Raw genomic sequence first — 10,174 nt, 5'->3', positions numbered from 1 at the left:
CAAGCAGCTGGGGGCAGGATTTAGTATTATCCCCACAATACTATTTATAATATTTTTAGGAGGTGGGTGAAGGGTAAATATTTCTGCTTAGAGCCAAGGAGCTAGCATCACCTGTCAGCCAGTCCCAATCCCACCTCCTACCCCTCCAAGCTTCTTATCTGACCTCTCTCCCACTCCCGCCCATTAACCCCCATCCCAACCTCCCATCCAGTCCTTAACTCTCTCCACCATAGTCTGCAGTAAAAATCTAAAATTGTTCCATATAAAGAGGATGTGTAGCAACTATACTGCCTGCCAACTAGGCAAAGAAAAAAAATTTATTTTACCTGCTATAGTCATGCTACTGTGCATCTGGTTTCTTCCTCTGAAGCAGAGGCTACTGAATATTTCTGTTATAGATTAGTGTGTGTCAACAGGCAAAAAGCAATATAATTTCACCCAGATTTCATTTTTGTAAATCCTCAGGCCTCAGCCCTCAAGAAAAGCTTGTCTATTGTTGGAGGCAGACAGCACATCTGTCACCCCTTTTGTTTGTCATGAAGCCAAAAAGGCCTATTTTGAAAGTTGGCAATATCCATTTTTCCTCCAAATATAATGAGCTTCTGATTAAAGGAGATTTGCTGGGCTTCTCAAATGTGGTTTCTGCTAGGGCTAAAGTCACTGACATCAGTGCACTCCAGCAAAGCCCATATATTTAAGGCAGAAAAGCTGCATTATTATGAGTGTTGGGCTGGAATGCAATTGGAAGACACTCTTTAAAAATCATTTAAAGGTCAGCTAATTTCAAGAGTTAATGCTTTAGTGCCATCGCCTAGTGCTTGTGAAAAACAAAAGGAAGGGATGCCTCAAACTGAGTGGTGAGAATGCAAGAGGGAATGTCACCTGGTGGACTAACCCAAGACCAAGAGCTAGGCACTCCTGCATTCTAAGCCTAGCTGTGACAGAGCTTCAGGGGCCTAGTCAAGTCACTTAACCTGCCTGTCTTCAATTTACCACCTATACAAATAGGATGATAATACTGACCTATCTTCAACTCGGGGAAGTTATGATAAATTAAATTTGTATTACAATAGCACCTAGATGCTTCAGCTGATCAGGGCCCCATATTTGTAGGTACCCCACATGCAAGAACTCTGATTCTGTGTCCTTTATAGCTCAGTCTGAGCAGACAAGGCAAACTCATGGTGGGAGGGGAAAATAGTTCTAACACAAGTACTAAAATTCAGAGCATAGGAGTCTGCACAGGCTGGTGTTTATTGGTCCCCAAGCTCCCAATTTATATAGAGAATTCTCTTGAAATGCTCTTTCAAATGTTGGCATCTACGCCCTGACTTTGGTATAAACATCTGGGCTTCATTCTGCAGCCAGAGGCAGGTGGTGACTCAAAGACCCTGTGCTGTCCCTACCTCCCACTCCAGGGTTGCCCCAATGAATTATCTTGCTAGCCTTTCCCAGAGATTCTCAGGCTGGCTGTGTGCCTACTTTTGAGACCATGATGGACAAGGATCCATTGCAGTTGAAGGCTAGTGAAAATTTGTTTTGCAGACCTACTCAAAAGTGCTGTGGCCAATGTTACCCATAACCTTTTTATGTCACAGGCATCTCTGCTGTGCCTTTCCTACAACCCACCCTATATAATTTTAAATTAATTCAACCTGAACTCAGGTGTTTCACCACTGCCTGTACAACCTTATGGAATAGTTTTCTGCAACATTCCTTCAGTGAAGGAGAGAGAAAGAAAAGGTTTGGGCCACAGATATTTCCATTTTGAATTAGGCTATGAGCAGCAGAATTTGGTGTGGCTGGCCCTGAAAATGTAGTTGAGATGAGTTGGATCACAGAAAACCCCCTTGGGAGCTGCCAACTGATGTGCCCAGACTACCCCTGCTCCTGTTTTCCCTGCTAGCTCAGGGCCCCAGCACCATTTCTTGCTGAGCCAGACACTCCCGTCTGCTCCAACACAGACCCAAGGTCGGATTTACTTGCCCCAAAACTGCAGGTTTACCTGAAAAAGACAAGCACACTTCTGTGAGCTGCTAACACTCAGATGCCCAACTCCCAATGGGGTCTAAACCCAAATAAATCTGTTTTACCCTCTATAAAGCTTTTGCAGGGTAAACTCAAATTGTTTGCCCTCTATAACATGGCTAGAGACATATGCACAGTTGTTTGCTTCCCCCCAGGTATTAATATGTACTCTGAGTTAATTAATAAGTAAAGTGATTTTATTAAAACAGAAAGTAGGACTTAAGTGGTTCCAAGTAGTAACAGACAGAACAAAGTCACCAAGCAAAATAAAATGCGCAAATCTATGTCTAATCAAACTGAATACAGATAATCTCACCCTCAAAGATGTTTCAGTAAGTTTTTTCTCATACTGGGCCCCTTTCATGCCTGGGCACAATTCTTTCCCCTGGTACAGCTCTTGTTCCAGCTTAGGTGGCAGCTTGGGGATTCTCCTACTTGTTCTGTTCCACGCCCCTTATATAGCTTTTTCATAAGATGGAAATCCTTTGTCTCTAGGTTTCCAGCCCCTCACCCTCCACTGGAAAAGCACCAGGTTAAAGATGGATTCTAGTTCATGTGACATGATCACATCTTACTGTAAGATCCCAAGCCTTCATTCCTCCCAGCCTGACTCACAGGAAGGCCTGCCTGCAAACAGAGCTCCAGTCAGTTGTCCTGGTTGATGGGAGCCATTAAGATTCCAAACCACCATTAATGGCCCACACTATGCATAATTACAATAGGCCCTCAGAGTTATTTTATATTTCTAGCCCCAGATACAAGAGTGACACATTTATACAAATAGGATGATCACATCCAGTAGATTATAAACTTTGTAATGATACCTTACAGGAGACCTTTTGCATGAAGCATATTCCAGTTATATTCACTTACCACCATTTTTTATAAAACCATATAGACTGCACAACATCACAGTAGTCATCTTTGATTTTTTGGGAGAGAACTTTGTATCAATGATATTGTGTATCAGTGTAAAATGTATCTTATCCCAGAAATGGATGGGAAATGTAGATCACACATGGGTGAAAAGTGTTCTGAGCCACTTGAATAATAGAGTTGCTAGATTTTGCTGCTGTCCCCTCCCCCCAAATGAATTAGTCTACCAGTAATTTTTCCTATTATCCTAGTTTATAGGGCTGGTTGACTAACCCATGAGTGCATTAATTGACCAATGCATTCAGTGAGTTTTGAACATGTTTCTTAGAGACTAGATAACCCTTTTGTTTCATTATAGGCCCTGGCAGCATGAGTGTAAAACCTTACAAACATGGAAATGGCAAGAACTTGTTCTACAATATCTGTTTAGTTTCCCCAACAGATAAAGAGATGATAGTTCAACATTTCAACGTTGAAATGTTGAACTATCAGTTCCTCCCTTTGCCAAGACTATGAGAAGGTTTGTGATTTTCTAGTGAGATTTGTTATCATAATGCCCAGCCAACCTCCAACACCACATGGTTTTGGCATTTTGTACTGTAGCATTTCTAGTGCCTACTGCCAGTTCAAGGCCCTGATATTAATTTTCAAGCCCTCTATGGGGTAGGTAGTGTCCAGAATGAAGCTCGAGAGTTAGAGATAAGGTATTTTCACGCAAAGGCTTTCAAGTGCGAAATGACATTAGAGGAAACAAGTCCAAGTCTGACTGTTTTCAGAATACACTGCAAAACATCTGTTTCTCCAAGGCCTTCTTGTAATGAAGGCAAGGAGCTACTTTCTTACACATGCATGTGCACACACCCAATCCCCAAACAAACTGAGGAGCAAAAGGCAGTGTTGCCAACTCTGGCAGTTTTATAATGTCTGACACTTTTCTTTTCTTGAAGCCCCAGGTTCTGCAATCATGTGAGAATCTCTATTTCATTTAAAAATATCAAAAAAGTGTAAGTTTCCAGCTTTTGTGGTTGTAAAGTAAAGCTTGAACATACTACTCAAATGCACGGGAAAAGGTTCAGACAGCAGAATGCTAATTGACCCCCCCCCCCCCACAAATGTTTTTTTTATTAATGAACTCAAGGATTTGATGTCAATCCCTTGATTCTTGGGCCTGGATTCATGGTTATTGAATGTTTTAAGGTGGCAACATGGAGTATCCATTATTATGTCTACTATAGGCAATGTTATATCAGTTAAAAATTATTCTTAAGCATTGGGCCCTAATTCAGCAAACACTTGAGGCAAGATTTTGAAAAGTATTTAAGTGCCTAAATACCTTCCAATATCTGGCTGCTTAGCACTTCCATGAGTAAATTCATCCACCTGAGCAAGGTGTTTACAGGGTAGCTCTAGGGAAGGGGACAGGGTCAGAAGTGGAGTGGAAGATGAAAGCACAATGGTCTGTAACTGCTACAGCACCTAGAACTGAACCAAGTCTCACCTTCCATTGATCTCTAGTGAAGAGCTGTGAAACCCATTTGGCCAAGTGTGTATCTCATCACGTCTTCTGACGGGTCCCCATAGACAGCCTTCTACAGTAAAAGCTTTGTTATCCGGCATGTTGGGAAAATGGGCGGGGGTGCTGGTAAGTCAAAAATTCCAGTTAACCAAGAGGAAGTGAGTTTAGCTGCCGGAAGGGGCTCAGAGCACGGGGTTGGGGGGAGGTGCTGCATCTGGGCAGTACTCACCTCAGACGGCTCCCTGCAAGCAGCAACATGTCCCTGCTGCTCCTTGGGAGAGGCAGGGCTGGGCAGCTCTGTGTCCTGCCTCTGCCCACAGGCTCTGCCCCCGCAGCTCTCATTGGCTGCTGTTCCTGGACGATGGGAGATATGGTGCCAGTGCCCAGGATGGGGGCAGTGCACGAAGCGCCTGTGGCCATTCTGCTGCCTAGGAGTGGCAGGGACATGTTACTGCTTCCATGGAGCCAGGTAGGGAGCTTGCTGGCCCTACACCAACTAGACTATAAATACAACTTTCAATGAAAATCAGAAATGTTGGTTTAGAGAGCTTCCCAGCTGGTAAAGTGCTGGATAATACAGTTTTTACTGTATTTTGCTACCAGTTATTTTATTAGCTCAAGTGCTAGTGGAGTGTGTTGTGGATCTAAGGACCCTATCCCTGATTATTTTTCTTCAATTTTTAAATTTAAAAAAGAAATTATGCACTAAAAACATGTTAAAAGAATATTATGGTTACAAGGCCAAGCACTCAAGAGTTAGAAGTGCTAGAATTAAGGGTGCACAGCAGAGCCTTAATTTGCCCTGCTGCACAACATTGTGCATATGTATTATGCTACAGCCTTTAATTACATGGTCACATACTATTTTTTCCCCTAACAGTTGAAGGCTTGACCTTGCAACCATAGTTTTTTTATATACAAAAAGGTATAAACAGAGGCAGGGGTGTGACTATAATGTTTCTATTCTCATCTTAATGCCCTACATTAGATATGCAGACTAAGTACTGCATAAAACTGCATTAAGTCATTCTGAGTTTTATCCCTTTCCTTATTTCCAATTAACTGGGCACATGAGTATTAAATTAGGCACAGGAGAAAGCTGCCTCTGAGGAAAAGTTGGTTAGAAAATCTTGGAGAAAATTCTCTCCAAAGAGATAATTATGTTATGTTTTACTGGGTTGCAGCACAAATCTGGAGAACACCAATATCTACCCTTCTGTGGCAAAGACTAATACTTTCTATTCTTTAACCTGTGGACTGATGTTCTCTTCATGGAGAGCTGCAGCAGCTGAGTCACTATGGTGACAAGCATCAATGGTAGTTTGTGTCCCTTCACTAGTGAGTAACATGGACCTTCATGAATCTTAGTCTGAGATCCCAAAGAACAAGAGACCACCCAGGACAAGCACCATCTATTGTTACTGCCACTGAACTAGAAGGTCAATAACCCATTCACTTAATCCATGCTCCAGATTACAGACGTGCTAAAGGTCAAAAAAAAAAATCAAATTAGGATGCCTTGGCAGGAGTACAAATGTTTGAATGTGTTCTGACTACAAAATTAACAAATTACATGAAATAGTCTGGTCTAGAATGGGTCAAAGAGTGGTAAGTATTTTATTAACAGACATAAGCAGTAGCTATCCTACTCTACTGATAAAGCCTCAGCTGGACTGTCCAGTGCTGGGGCACATTTTAGGAAAGATGTGGACAAACTGGAGAGCCCAGAGAGAGCAACATGATAAAAGGTTAAGAAAACCTGACCTATGAAGAAAGGTTAAAAACTCAGGCAAGTTTAGTCTTAAGAAAAGACTGAGCAGGGACCAGATGTTCTTCCACTATGTTAAGGGCTGTTATAAAGAGGATAATAATCAATTGTTTTCCATGTCCACTGAAGGTAGGACAAGAAATACTGGGCTTAATCTGCAGCAAGAGAGATCTAGGTAAGATATTGGGACAATCTTTCCAATACAAGGGTAGTTGAGCTCTGGAACTGGCTCCAAGGGAGGTTGTAGAATCCCATGGTTGGACGTTGTTAAGAACAGGTTGGACAAACATCCATCAGGGAAAAATCTAGTTTTACTTTATCTTGCCTCAGTGCAGGGGGCTGGACGTGATCACCACTAGCTCAATGGGAGCCCACATGAGTGTGTCTATGCCAGTGTGAAATCACACCCCTAGCTCCAAGTGTAGATGTACCTTCAAACTTTGCACCTCTTCACTGGGAGTGAATCACAGAGACAATAAAAATCAGAAGATCCTATCCAGATTGAGCCTCTACACAGGATAGTGAAAAAAATATAAGTTTTGCAATATGCTTTTGACAAGGGAATCCCTGAACAAAAAAAGTTAAAACCAGGACAGACAAGTTGGCTGGACAACAAGCAATTAAAGTAATCAACATACAGTGGGCTAAACTCCTCCCTCTTGTAATGCCACTGAGTTGGTGAATTTGGCCAACAGAATCATATTGTCAAGCCCCTTTCTTGTCTATAGTTGCAAATAATTTCAGGCTACAACATTGTGTCTGCAGAATTGTGGGTGCAATAAAGAAGGTCAGTTTAGGGCTGGGCTGAATTTGTTGGCCTCTAACAATGGATCCAAAGCCCATTGAAGTCCTTGCAAGTATTCCTTTTGGTTTCCATAGGCTATTATGCATTTTGGAAAATGTCACTTTGTAATTTGATGAATAGAATCAAACACATGAAGGGCACCTCTCATAGTACAGAGAAGCCTTAATCAAACCACAGCAGGAAGACTTTCAGTGGCTTCCTTGTGGGATGGTACAACAACCCTAGACTTTACAGACTAAACTAAACTGCATGACAGCTAAATATTAAGATTAACAATGTTCCAGTCTTGCATCAATTTTCTTCATTGACATTAGGAAACAAACAGTGGGCAGGTGTTGATTTAATTTTTGTGACATTTTGGAAAGTGAAAGCACAGTTTTGCTTAGCTCAGATCAGAGACTCATATCCTCACTGATCTCTCCTATCACTTAGAAGAAGAATCCCAAGCCCACTGCTACAGCCTGAACAATTTGAGTCACAGGCTTGTTTTAATAGCTCAAGTCATTGCTCCTGTACTTAACCATACTAGTATGGCTCAGGGTTCTTCCCTCTCTCCCTCCCCATATTACTGCTCAGATCACCTGACTCAGCTCAGGTTGTTCTAGTGACCTTCTGTAATGGGGTGCACCCCACCTCTCATGAGCACCCCATCTCAGTGCATATGCCTGCTCTCTCTCTCAGTAGTGGCTCTTTGGTGACTCAGCCCTCCAGCCAAGTCACATAGTCTGTATGGGAGATAAAAATACCACCCCCACATCCTTCTAGGATATACATCCAACAGGGTCCTATCTCAGCACTCTCTGTAAGGTTCCCTCAATCTGCTGCCCCATCTTTGGGCTCACTCCTCAATCAATCCTGCAGGAGTTATCACAGTACCCTGGTCTGAACTGTCTCTCAGCCCCTTCTGGGCTCCCTCAAGTTGTCCCTGCTCTTCAATCAGACCTGGCCCTGGTGTGCAGCCACATCCCCCCACGGCTCCTTCACATTTCCAGGCCTTTTCTGGCTCCAACTCTTCAAATCGGCCATTAAAGTCATTCAGTTCCTGTTCTGGGGTGTATCATTGTCCAGGTCACTTTCCCAGTGCCTGGTGGGGGGGACCCAGGCCTGCCCTCTACTCAAGTCCCAGCCCAGGGATCTTATAGATAGCAGCCATCCACCATGTCCCTTTAAATAAACTGCATCAATGCTACAATTCTCTAAGCCACTTCCCCACAGCCTCAGTTCATTCTGCACCCTTACCTCAGGGCCTTGTCCTGGTTGAGTCCCAGCAGCCAGCCCAGAATGTCTTCATGTTTCTCCCGGCCTCTGCCAGCACCGCTCTGTTCAAGGTCCCATAGCTCCCTCAGCCAGTTAGGCACACCAGCCACACTCCTCCAGCAGCAACAAGGAACTGATCTTACTCTGGCCCTGCAGCTCTTCTTATACTAGCCTGCTGGGCCCTGATTGGCTTTTCCCTGCAGTTTCTCTGATTGGCTGCTTCCCACAGAGCTGCTCTAGACCACTTGGAGGGCTCTTTCCTCTGCCCTTTTCTGGGGCAGAGTGTGACAAGGCCACAAGGTCTCCAGCAGGGGGCTCAGAGCCTAGTCCATCCCATCACACCTTCTTTTAAATGGTAAATAAAGCTGAACCTAAAGAACTTATTTGAAATCCTCCAAACCATGACCTTTCCATCCAGAATGGCAACTGCCAATCATCACAACACAATTTCTGAGTTATCTCACATCCTTTTGAAGGGAACAACAAATCCCATGCACCACTTCAGTCTTGTGGAGTGGGTCTGAGTTTGTTTAATTACCTTGTTTAATATGTAACAAAGCAAACTCTGTGCAAAAGTATAAAATAATTCAGTAGTTACTGGAACAGAGCATTAATGGGCGGGGGGGGGCGGGAAATCAGCTCTATAAAGTACTGTGGCATATGAGTCAGGAATTAAATACAGGAAGCAAAACAAAGAAAAACCCTGAAGTACTTAGATCTAAAATTATAGCGAAGAAAGGAAATAGGATTGTAGCCAGCAGTGGAACCTAGAGGACACGTACAATATCCTTTCGGGTTGTCTCTTGGCAAAATTACTTTGCGTTTACAAAGAAAGCAGCGCTTGCCACAGGGCTCTTAAGCTTCCTCTGCATCAGAGCAATAAACAGCAGGATCTGAAGTCTTGAGTGTGCTCAGAAACTGCTGTAACGGAAGGTTTTGGATCGACAGCCCTGCAGATGGAAGCAGACAGCCCTGACGGCAGATGGGGACACAATTCTCTCGAATGTCAAAAGGTACAAACTTATTTTCAAACTACAGGTGAGATGCTGACTATTATTAGTTCTGTAATTCATGTGAGTTCCAATTGAATGAGGTAGTTCCAAATATGAACCCCACGAGGGCTCAGATCCTCAAAGCGCCTGAGGAACCTAAGTTCCATTGAAATGGATGAGAGGTGGATGTCTAAATACCTTCGAGGAACTGGATCTATGTGCCTATCCACCTCTTTGAAAAAATCTGTCAGATTCAACAATGATGAGCCCCATAGAAAAACTCATGAGGCTAAACCCAGGGCTGTGAGTTCAATCCTTGAGGGGGCCATTTAGGGATCTGGGGCAAAAATCTGTCTGGGGATTGGGCCTGCTTTGAGCAGAGGGGTTGGACTACATGACTTCCTGAGGTCCCTTCCAACCCTGATATTCTATGAACTGATAATTCTGTAGTCAGTGGAGCTTTCAGATGGTATGTGGTCAATAAAATGTAGATGCACACATTGAATGAGGAGTATAAAAAATAAATATTGAAGTGCTGTTTCATTCTCTGAACACCATCCTTCATGTGCATGGAATCAGGCAGGAAAAAATAGTATAGCAATTTGTACAAGGAATCATTATGTGAAATTCCCTGGCCTGTGTTATACAGGAGGTCAAACTCCAGTCCTTTGGTTTTAAAGTCTATGAATCTGTGAATGAGGCTGTTGTCTGGAAAACCTTAATTCTGCCATCTTCTAATTCTTGAATGCTAGACTTTGTAATCTTAACAATATTTTAATATCGTGCTTTTTCCATGAAAGGTATAAGTACAAGGTGGTAAACAGAATTGACAAGGAACTGCTGTACAGTATCACAAACATTTATATTCATTTCAACTTGTGCAAAGTGAGGAAAATAGTTAATACAAGAATTTCTGGCAGAAGTAATTTGCT

Source organism: Chelonoidis abingdonii, chromosome 3, assembly GCF_003597395.2.
Source record: "Chelonoidis abingdonii isolate Lonesome George chromosome 3, CheloAbing_2.0, whole genome shotgun sequence".
NCBI classification, from domain to species: domain Eukaryota; kingdom Metazoa; phylum Chordata; order Testudines; family Testudinidae; genus Chelonoidis; species Chelonoidis abingdonii.
The sequence above is the reverse complement of the archived record's forward strand: the minus strand, read 5'-3'. Positions refer to the sequence as shown.